Genomic DNA, 12,635 nt, shown 5'->3' on the forward strand with positions numbered 1-12,635 from the left:
CTGACTGTTGATGCTGTTAATCCAGGGATGACACTGTGAAAACCATTGTTTTAAACACAAACAATTAAAGCCAGAAACAAAATCGAAATCTTGCAGCAGGCACTGCTGTTGGCCCTGCGAGGTTGTACCTTGCCCTGATGTTTAGGGATGCTGTTACTGACTGATTATTAACTACAATTGTGGTTGGGTTGGGAAGGACTAATTTGTCAGAAAGCAGAGTTTTCCAATGTTTTGAGGTGTCTGAAAGCAGGTACGAGGATTAATAGTTCTTCCTGGGTTTGGAAGAGTCTTCTTTTTCTAGTACAAAAAATAATTTCTGGGGCCATCTGAAGAAATGTTAGAAGGTGAGTTAACCCTCTTAGACCACAAACACACTGCCTGAAAGGTGTTGTTTTACAGTTTACTCAGCAAATAATATTCAGTGCCTACTAACTGCAAAACACTGAGATAAATAGGACATATGGGAGGAAAGACAATGATTTAATCTAAAGGGACACACAGTTGTGTACCTGAATAGCTAATGTAAAAGTATCCTAAACATATCCTAAGAGTACTACCAATAAAAGGTAATGAGAGTTCGAAGGTAGGAAGGATACTTCTAGCTGGAGAAACAGGTCAAAAAAAAAGGTGGTATTTGGGCATGACCTTGAGCAATGGAGCACATTAGGGGTTTGGGAAATTGTGGGTAATAACATAAGGAGAGAATGACAGAAGGAAAACAAATGTCCAGGAAGAGAGAACCATGTGAATAAAAAGCTACATAGATGAAGGTGGAACTTGGATCTGGGGACAATGAGAAATTCAAAAGGCTGGAGCACAGACTGCATGAAGATGCCCGAGGAAGACAGGAGAGGCAGGCCAACACTAGATCACAGTGGCCCTCAACTAGCAGGCAAAAACAATCTGAAACTGACCAGGTATTGGGGAACTTCCAAAGCTTCTGATTATAGGACTGATCATTTGGAGCTACAGATTAGGATATTTGATTAGGCAGCGGAAAATTGGGATGCTACTATTGTAGCCCTGGACTAAGAAGCCAGGGTAGAGCAGCAACGAGAAAAAGGAGGAGAGAGTGGCTAGAGGGATAAAGTAAGAAAAATTATCATTACCCCATAACACAGGGGTCCCCAGTCCCCCTGCCATGGACTGCTACTGGTCTGTAGCCACACAGCAGGAGGTGAGCAGCAGAGTGACGAGAGCTTCATCTGCCTGAACAGCCACTCCCTAGCGCACATTACTGCCCAAACTCTGCCTCCTGTCAGGTCAGCTCGGCATTAGATTCCCATAGGTGCATGAATCCTATTGGGAGTTGCACTTAAGGGGGATCTAGGCTGTATGCTCCTTATGAGAATCTAACACCTGATGATCTGTCACTGTTTCCCATCACCCCCATTTGAGACCGTCTAGTTGCAGGAAAATGAGCTCAGGCTTCCACTGATTCTACATTACGGTGGGTTATATCATTACTTCATTGTATGTTATAAGGTAATAATAATAGAAATAAAGTACGCAGTAAATGTAATATGCTTGAATGATCCTGAAACCATCCCTACCCACCTTCACTCCATCCATGGAAAAACTGTCTTCCCCGAAACTAGTCCCTGGTGCCAAAAAAACACTGGGGACCACTGCTGTAACATATTCGAGGTCAAGAATAAAAATGAAAGAGAAAGAAGATAAAAATGACTCTGAACCTTAGTGACTGGACAAATGGTAGCTTCTCTAAGGGATATGGAATGTTCTAAGGAATATTCTAATACTAAGAGAATCGCTGTACTTGATAGGTATCACAGATTCTTACACCATGACTAAGGTGAAAACTTCGTTATAAAATCCCAGCTTTGCCTAGCTCCATTAATCAGCCCCATTTGCCTTTGGCCAACAATCCCTGGCATCAATGGTTACCATTTTCTAAGCACAGTTCTTAAATACCCATGTGAAAGTGTAAATATAAAACTGAAGCAAAGTGTCAAGAAGCAGTACTTAACCTTACTACATATAACACAATCTGCTATTTCCTGTTCTATTCCGTTTCGCTTTTTAAAAATACTCATTGCAACCACCAAATTGATTTCTTGGCCCACAGATGGGCTGTATCCCAGAGTCCAAAAACCACTCTCCTAACCTAAACTATAAGACTCAGCAATTATGTAGGCAATATAGAAAAGGGAAGAGCTATTTTTAACAGATGTAAGGGGAAAAAAAACGTGGAACCAATACATTCTTTTTATTCTCAAGGATATTTTAGACTACTTTTTCAAAAATGCAAGATAACTATAAATATAAACCTTCAAAATAATGGATAACTATTCCTTTGAAGAGAAAGGGGGTACATTCTTTATCTATTTTAGCAAGATGCTTAAAGTATTGGACACAGTTCATTTGTGGAGATTATGAAAATTTAGTGCTATATATAAAAACCCATATTTATAACCTAACAAATTAACATGGAAGAGACTAAGCATTCACATTTCAAAGGCAACTTTAACTCTATGGAAGGATCTTTTCAATAGGTTTAAATATAAATAATTCTTTTAATGCACTTAAGTCACTAATCAAATTAACTAGCCACTTGACAGAACCAGCTAAAGAAAAACTAGATTAAATACCACTGTCATTTTTTTCATCAGAAATAGAAAGCATTGAAATAGGAAAGATATACAAAGGAAAGATGTTTGTAAAACTGTTATTTATACCCAACTTTTGAAAGTACCTCTTGTCTATCAGGGTTAAGGGAAGCAGATAGCAGCCAGCAATGATAAAATATGCCTTGCCCTTCAATTAAGCCTGACTAGAGGGGCAAATGCTGCCCATGGAGGAGCTGGAAGTATTGTTTTTACACTCACCTGCTTTGTTTGCCACGTAATGAAACAGATTCCACATGTGCATTTCCCTGGAGGAAGGCAGAAAAACACAGTGGATTGGCTTGTCACAACTAACTCATATACTATTTATAAGAAAGAGAATAAAAACTGACCTAAAGTGGGCATCACTATGCATCCTACTGTGCTAAGTGCTTTCACAAATGCGATCCTCTAACAACCCATACAGGCGAGCACATTATCCCCAGGCGGATAAAGTGGAACTGCGAAAAGTTAAAATAACCTCCCCGAAGCCAAATAGCTGGGAAGTGCAGAGCTGAGATTTGAAGGTAAGCCTCCTGTCGAGCAAATGACACCTGTTGTCTACTATCAGAAGCAGCAATCCTAGGATGTCAATGTACCGCGTGGTTTCCAGGTGTCAGGGTTACCAAAAAAAAAAAAAAAAAAAAAAACACGACTTACACAAGCACTGGATAGAACAACACTTGATCCACAGAGAGAAGAGATGGAACAAGATCACCTTCAATAACAAGCCTGTCTCTCCCACGGCCAGCGGGTCTTGCCCTGCAGCCAACACAGGGAGGTGGTCTACATGCATCCCTCTTGTGCGGCAGCAAAAGGTGCCCTTCTCTCCTCACCAGAACAGATATGGCGGTGGGGTTGGCCCAATGGCAAATGATACGCTTAAGCAGAACAAAGAAGTATTCATTGAGCACAAACAGGGAAAAATATTTCCAAACCAAAAGATATGCCTAGCACATTGGGTATAAATAACTGCTTCTCGCAGTTCTTCTTTATCTCTGCAAGGAAATGTTGTAGGTCCACAGCTACTGTCACGCAGCCATGCTAGGGGCCACAAGCAGTGCACGACTGCTTCTCTAATAGTAACTTTCTTAATTTGCCCAAATAAGAAATAAGAGGAAACTCTCGCAAGAGCAGGACAATCGGTCTCCAGTGTAGTCCTTTTATGGAGCTTCATTCAAAAAGGTAATTGGCTTCCGAGTATAAGTTTGAATATACAATATATGCAGCAGGAAAGACAATCAAGACTTCTAACAATAAATCTTCCCTAATGGTGACCTACTGAGATTGTTTTCCCCATTTCTTCCAACCCTGAACCTGTCTACCTCTCTCCACCTTTCCGTTTTCATTTCTTTCCATCAGTAGCCATGGTAACACCCAAAGATAAAACTCAGGCAGGAGATTCTTGCAAGTATCTCGAAACGTGGAATCTTGCCAGCACTTTTCATCAGTATAATATTGTGTAACATACAAACAAAGCAGCATCCTCCTCATCCTTTTTCATTCATTTCCCACCCACTCAGTGGCAGCCAAGACCATTCATGAACCTTACGAGATGACTGGTACATTTGTGTTCATAAACTTGCAGATCAGTCTTTCAATGTTCAAAAAATACTTGAGCTGGAAACGGTTGGATTCATCTCACCACTCCCTAATAACCCTTACCTAAGAAATAGACATTAGCCAGAAATTAGCTTTTCTGTGAGATATTCTATTTATTGTTCATCTTAATCAGAGGTGACTTTTGAAATTGTGACGCTCCCTCTGGTTTCCCATAGATGTTGAATATTTAATGAAATTTCACCACAATGGGGCACTTCTGAATTTCTCTGCTAGATCGTGAGTACTGAGAGAAAGGAGAGTGGAATCTGAAAATGGGCTGAGTTTTCTACCTAAAATCAGTCCTGATTAGGTTCACAAATATCTGGCTTCACCCATCCACAGTACCTAATTATTGATTGCACGGTTATAAATCAGAGATTAACAAAACAGTGATCATCTGCCTGGAGCACATTAAAACATAAACGGTTTGCAGAGATGAATACAGTGTCGGTGGGTATATATATATGTGTGTATATATGTGTGTGTGTTTGAGAATATGCATGAAAATGGCACAGTCTTTTTAAAGTTTTATTATATTTTAAGTTGCCTGATTGGCTGCTGATTCAAAATTCTGGTTATTATTCAAAATTATTAATTTTTGTATTGCTTTTTCTTTAAAAATACTAATGAGTTTCTAGTGGACTGTAAACCATAAATAGAATTTACATTAAGACGTGGAAACACACAGATCTTATAGCTCCTTGACCTCCTCAATTTTAACAATAGATATTTCGTGAGCACCTATTACGTTACAGCCATAGATGCTTTACATGTAATACCTCCTTCATTCTTCCCACAGTTTTCTGTGTTGTGGATTTTAGTCCCATTTTATGATAGCAGAAATGATAGGTCAGATAAATTAAATAACTTACCTGAAGTCACACAGCTTATAGGTAGCAAAGCAGGAGGGTACCCAGGCTTGTGACTGCCCCATACTGCCTCCTTGTGACTTTCTGTCAATGACGCATAGCTTCAATCACCTGTCAACCCATAAGCATATGAAGACTTTCTACTATGAGCCTAACTTCTGACCATCACTTTCTTATCTTTCCATTTCTCCTATTGAGTCTTCTGGCTCCTGGTCCCCTCTGTTTTATAATCCATCACCATCTTTAGCAGAAATTCCTTCCAAGCTCAGCTCATTTCATCCTTTTGCTCAGGCCACACTTTGATCCCTGCAAATTTGCTTTCAATTCTTCAACTCTACCCAACTTGTGACTCATCTAAACCCTATACGTAAAGTCATTAACTAGCCATGAAGAAAGCCAAGAACACAAGTGGATTATTTGTCCACAAGACAGTGCTAATAAACCTCAGTTTAATCCTCATTATTTCTTAGTGAGCCTTTCACACATTTTAATTTGATTCTCTATCACACTCCTGAAGCTCTATTCCAAACCTTTCACTCACAAACTTCTAGCCAGTCTCCCAAACCTTTCTCTCAAAATGATCTCGCATTCCTTTGTTCTAACGAGACTGATGCCCTTGAACCTCAAACCTACAGCTCTCTCCTCCTCCATCCCAATCATTAATTTTCTCTTGCTTTCATCTGGGGAGAGAATCCCTTCATCTCAGAATCTGTACCATCATGCACCCTTTTGGACAAAAGGAAATAATTAGTTTGATCCTGATTCAAACACGCTATATGTAAAAAGACAACTGGAGACAACTGAAGAAAATTAAATGAAGGCTGGATACTATATTACAGTGAGAAATTGATGTTCATGTGTTAGGTCTGATAATAGCACTGTGGTTATGGAAACCAAGGATCTTATTAGTTTAGAGGTGCATACCAAATTATTATGAGTGACATGACAGACAGCATCTGGAATTTGTTTCAAATACTTTGGCAGCTTTTTGTTCCAATGTTGGGAATAGATGAAACAAGCCTTAGGAAATGTTGGTAATTGTCAAAGCTGTGTGATGGGTAGCTGGAATATCATAGATTCTCTCTACTCTTGTGTGTATATTTGAAAATATCATTCTAAAAATCTGAAAAAACAAATCAATTGAAAGTCTTTTTAAAATCATTATTTAAAAATTATTCTCTTTCTCTAACATCTTAAATCACGTTCGCTTGGACTGTGACCCCTTCTGCAGCTCTGAAACAGGCTCTGGCTTCTTCTACCCTAGCCTACCCTGAACAGCACTGCTTCTGGAAACTATAACTAACTCTTTAATCTTTTCCAAAATCCTGAAATGTCAAGAAAATAGGTCAGATCATTCTGCCTTTCCAGAATTACATCCAATCCTTATCTCCTCCTGGTCTCACCCCCAGCAATCTGGCTTTGACTGTCGTCACCACCTTATGAGCTCCAAAAATGTCAAGTGCTATCTATACCACTCATCTCTACGTGAGCAGGGCTGCTTCTCTGATCTCTCTTGTGTTGCAGTCAACCACCTCTCCTCTTCTCGATAATTCAAAATGCTTGATTTGCACTTATTAACTCACATAATCGTCCCAACAATGCTGTGAGGTAGGTACCACTCTTGTCCCTATTTTATGGAAGGGGAATATTGACGCAGAGAAAGGTCAGATAACTTGTTCGTGGTCACATGGCTAATGACTGGCAGGGCTAGGAATTTAGGCAGCCCAGCTCCTTTGTCCATGCTCTTTACTATTGTGATGGTTAATTTAACATGTCATCTTAACTGGATTAAGGAATACCTAGAGAACTGGTAAAGCCGGGCTGTGTCTGTGAGAGTGCTTCCAGAGGACACTGGTTTGTGCTTTGATGGGCTGAGTGGACAACATCCACCCTCAGTGGGCACTGTCTAATCAGCTCGGGGTTCAGGAAGAACAAAAACACTTAACAGAGAAAAGACAATTTCTTTTCTCTCTCTCTTACTCCCGTGGAGATGAGATACTCTTCTCCTGCTCTTGGATATCAGAACTCCAGGCTCTGTGGGCTTTGGTCTCCAGGACTTACATCAGCAGCCCCTGGGTTCTCAGGCTTTCAGCCTTTGACTGAGAGTTATACCATCAGCTTCCCGGTTCTGAGGCTTCTGAACTTGAACTGAGCCATTATACCAACATCCCAGGGTGTCCGGCTTATAGACAGTCTGTCATGGGACTATTCACCTCTGAGCAAATTCCCCTAATAAGTGCCCTTACATGCCAATCTATCTACTTCCTGTTCATTCTCTCTGGAAAACTCTTACGCAACAGTCATGCCCAACTGCCTTATTGACATCTAGTATAAGACTGCTCCTTCTGTTCCACGAGCCCCTGTGAGTGGTATACAATGTCACAAGGAAGTAAGCACATCTGGCACTTTAAAGTTCTGTCATAATGTTCTGCGTGTCCAGCAGAATAACCTCTTCACCATGTTAATGAGATCATCTAATACTCTGCATTGTCAGTGAAATCAGTACAACATGATTTTTATTTTTAATAAATTAGTCAGCAAAATAAGACAAACATGACTAGCTTAGAAACTAAGTAGACAGAACAGCTAGTGAACAGACAGGCAATTTATTCCCTGGTGTTTCCTAAAGTCTGAATAAATAGTATCTTTTAGAAATACAGGACAAGTGAAGTATTTTAGGTAATGATAATATAGCTTGTATAAATGATATGTTTGTAAATCTTGTCAATGAAAATATAAATAGATCAATCATCACTTTAATCTAAGAGTTTTTCTTTTATTTTCAGCAGCTACTCATGAGCATGAAGTCCAAATTCCTTCAGGTGGCACAAAAAGCCTTTCATCCTCCAGCCCCTGCCTACCTGCCCCACCCAGCCTCTGTCACCACCACTCCCCATGTATTCTACACTCTATTTGCAATTTCCTAATGAGCTTTGTAGTTCAAGTCCCTAGGTTTTTCCATAGGCTATTTCTGTGGCCTGGGGCAGCATCATTGCCAGTGTACATCTATGAGACCATGTTGAATGATCTTTTTTTTTTTTTTTTTTTTTTAGAATTAATACATTACCTCCTCCCTGTAGACATCTAGAATGCCCCAACTGGCCCCAAGTCAGACCAATCCCTTGCCCCGGCTCCAGCAGCTCAGTCTGCTCTACAAGGATGATTTCACCAAAGCCAGGTGCAACAAGTTGCCCATTCCTTGTGAATATTTATAGCCCAGCCTTGGAAAGGCTGTGTTTATGTACATATATGTATATACATATATACATATATATGTATATATATGTATATATATATGTATGTGTATATATATATATATATATATATATATATATATATATACATACATACATGTACCTGTTGTATAATCTTTTAGAACTCTGTTGTCTCCACCTACGGACTCGCAAAGCTCCTCATTATACCCTCATTTGTCCCTATCTCACTTTTACTGCAATTTTTTATGTACATATGCATCTATCTCCCATAGTGAATTTTAAATTTTGTGAAGGCATCTGTTATGACTTATTTTTGCTTCTCCATACAAAGTAAATGCTCAAATACACACAAGATCTTGTTGACCGAATTAATAAATCTGTGTCCCCGGAGCATTTTCTCTCAGCTTCAGTGGGAAAACCACAGGAACAGGATATTTTTTGCTGTGGTTGTCTTATCTATCGAATCACTAAGAGAGCAAATTTAATAAACTTTAACAATGTCATACCGAGGTCCATTTGATTCAAATCTTTCTAAAATGTCAATTACCATATACCTCTTGCCAATTAGAAAAAACATTGTCTGGTTTAGTAAATCCAGAAATTAACACACCAAGTTGCTACTAATATTATCAAGTTTATATGGTGCCGATTAATTCAGGTGCTTATGGAAAAGGTTTCAAGAGTAGATGAATAAATCTGATTCGGATTCAGAATGATAAAGGTTATGATGAGCACTGTTCTTTAACTTCCCTTCATTCGTTTTGAATGTCAGTTCATCTCAGGAATATCTGATTTTGTTTACTCTTGCTGTTCAATAATTCTTAAAATTTGATATTCCACACGTTTGCAACTTTAGTACCATGCCCTCAAGATATTTTTCCAGGTAATCTAAAGGAAAGCCATCTATCTGTCTCAATCTGTCTAGAGGGAGACCTGCCTCTTATGCCTCTTTGTACACCCAGTATAGGCCATAGATTCTGGCACCTATTAAGTCCTCAATACACATTTGTCATATTGAATTGACCTACACCTCATCTTGAAAGTCTGATGTTTATAAATCATTGTCAGTGTTGCTTGGTTTTATTTGGAAGGAGATGGGCTCATTCTTAGGGAGCATTAATCTCTAGGTTATGACTTTTTAATTTCTCTAATATATTTATTCACATGTATTACATTAATAGGGTTTTAGCAAACCACAATAACATTTCAGATTGCATCATCTAGTGCCATCAGTCTTTCTTTTGACAAAGTTAGACATTAACTTCTGATCAGACCTATTTGCAGAATATTAAATTTCAGTAAAGTTGGAGATAAATATTATTAGGTTTTATTCATCATTTCCAAGCTGATACCCCAGGTATTCTGAAAAGACTGTCACTTCTTCCTCCTTTGCTTATTAACTTAAAATCATAGTTTCTTCACTTACATCTGTCTCTTTTTCATTTGTACACTCTACCAAGTGTTAATTATCATTTGTAAAGACTGGAAAAACAGGGAGTTTTCTTGCACAGAATGATGACCCATGCTTAAAAAGTAATATAGGTACAAGCACACAGCACAAGAAATAAAAACGAATACCTTATGAAAGTCCTCAGCCAAACCATAAGCACAGAAAGAAGACATTTAATACCAAGTGTACTATGAAAAAGAGCCAATGCACAGCTTTCAGAACTTTAATTATTGCCCGTGTCAGGAAAAAATAACTGTTTCCAGCACACTGTGTACCTGCTAAAGATTCTAAATGAAATCAGATATATAGGCATTTCTCTGGTAGTTAAAAGAGGTTAGTAACCAAGTACTATGTAATGACATTAATTAAATCCCAGTTTCAATCTGTACTAAGACACTGCTCTCCTGAAGCTGTAAATAATGAGAATTGTTCTAAATAGATTAAGTGCACTACATTCCAAGGAAAAACAGAAGTTTGGGCATGTAGATAGAGGCACTGTGAATTAGTTCTTTCAGGAAAAAGAAAAAAGAGAAAAAATAAAGCCTTATTAACATCGCTGAAATTCACAGACAACAGTACTAATTGCAGCAGATCTCTCATTCATAAATATATTATTAAGCCCTAACTATTCGTACAATGTAGAAACATACAGTACCTGAAGGCCTCAAAGACCTCAGAACCCAATTAAATAAAAGACACATATATTCAAAAAAGACTTTGTCATGATTGTCTACATTGAAAACTACAAGAAAGCTACAAAATAAAAAGGCCCAGAACTAATAAGTGAATTTAACAAGGTCACAAGATAGATGATTCACGTACAAAGCAATTGCATTGCTATACTTATTACAACCATGTAGAAATCAAAATCTATAAACACAATATCAGCAAACCACCTTACCATATATGTACCTACGCAACAATCCTTCATGATCTGCACATATACCTCAAAACCTAAAGCACAATAAATAAAAAATAAATAAAAACGCGATACCATGTAAAGTCTCTTCAAAGAAGATGAAATGCTCAGGTATAAACCTAACAAGACAAGTACAGGATATGTCTGAAGAAAATTACAAAATGCTGATGAAAGAAGTCAAAGAACACCTACATAAATGGAACACATACTGTTCATAGATTGGAAGATTCAACACAGTAATGATGTCAATTTTTCCTAAATTGATCTACAATTAATGCAGTTTCTCCCTAAATCCTAGTAAGATCTTTTGTAGATACAGACAGGCTTATTCTGAAACTTACATGGGAAGACATAGGCCCTAGAATAGCTAAAAGAATCCTGATAAAGAATAAAGTGGGAGGTATGACTTCACTTGATGTTAAGACTTACTATATAGCTACAGTAATCAAGAGAGTGTGCTATTGGCAGAGGGTTAAACACATAAATCAATGGAATAGAGAACCCAAAATTAGGCCCACACATCTATGAATTATTCTAGGAATCAGTCTGATCTTGTATTTTGGAACCATCACTTTCTAGAAGTCTTTCCTTATCGTTCATTTAAAATTCCTTATTTCATAAGGCAATGCTTTTTGCTTCATATTCCAACCTCAATAGGAATTTTAAAGCTGATTCTTCCACTATGATATCTCTAGTTTGCTTTGAATCTTTTCCCTACAATGGGACCTTACCTAGTTCAACCTCCTATTCCGAAAGAAAAGAAACCGGAACGTTGACAGGTAATGGGAGTTTCCTGAGGCCACACAGCTGGACAGAGAAACTGACAGCAGGTCAGAAATGACTGACTGGTTGGTGAAATGGAAGAATTCTAACTTAGGGAGAAACCATCGTTATCATATGTGAGTTGCTGGTACACAGAGGGGAATTCTTTTTTTGCTTATTATTATTTTAATGGACACATAATAACTGTGTGTATTTATGGGATTCAGTGTGATATTCTGATACACGTATATACTGTGTAATAATCAAATCAGGGTAATTAGCATATCCAGCAGCTCAAACATTTATTATTTCTTCATGTTGGAAATATTCAAAATCCTCTCTTCTAGCTATTTAAACATATATAATTATTATTACCTTTAGTCATCCCACTGTGCTGCCACACACTACAACATTCCTCTTATCTGTGATTTTGTAATTATTAACCAAGCCCTCTCTCTAAACCCTCCCTCTATTCCCCTTCCTGACCTCTAGTAACAACCATTCTACTCCTGACTTCTAAGAGACCAACATTCTCAGCTTCCACATACAAGTGAAAACCTGTGGTATTTATTTTTCTGTGCCTAGCTCATTTAACAACATAATGTCCTCCAGGCTCATCCACATTGTTGCAAATGACAGATTTTTTTCTTTTTAACAGTTGAATAGTATTCCATCATGTATATACACCACATTTTTCTGATCCATTCACCTGTTGATAGATACAGGCTGATTCTATGTCTTAGCTATTGTGAACAGTGCTATAGTAAACATGGGAGAGCAGATGCTCTTCCACATAACTGATTTTATTTTCTTTGGATACATATCTAGCAGTGGGGTTGCTAAATCATATGGTAGCTTTGCTTCCAGTTTTTGAAGGAATCGCTATACTGTTTTCCATAATGGCTGTACTAATGTATATTGCCACTAACAGCATATAAGACTTCCTCTTTCAGAGAGGAGAATTTTGAGCCATGTTGAAGTGGACTTAAGATTTTTAAAAAGCTGGCAAAAGACACCAGAGAAGCTCTCCAGATGAAAACTGTTCAATGTTGTTGAAAGCAAGTAAAGAACAATATTGGGTTGGGATGGCTACATAGATCTCTGGAGGAATAGTTTTCTTTTTAACTATGTGTAGTGAGAAAGACTTCATCAATATTAAATGCCAAATGAATTGCCTAAGACCTATAAACTAAA

This window comes from Saimiri boliviensis, chromosome 4, assembly GCF_048565385.1.
Source record: "Saimiri boliviensis isolate mSaiBol1 chromosome 4, mSaiBol1.pri, whole genome shotgun sequence".
In the NCBI taxonomy this organism is placed as follows: Eukaryota; Metazoa; Chordata; class Mammalia; order Primates; family Cebidae; genus Saimiri; species Saimiri boliviensis.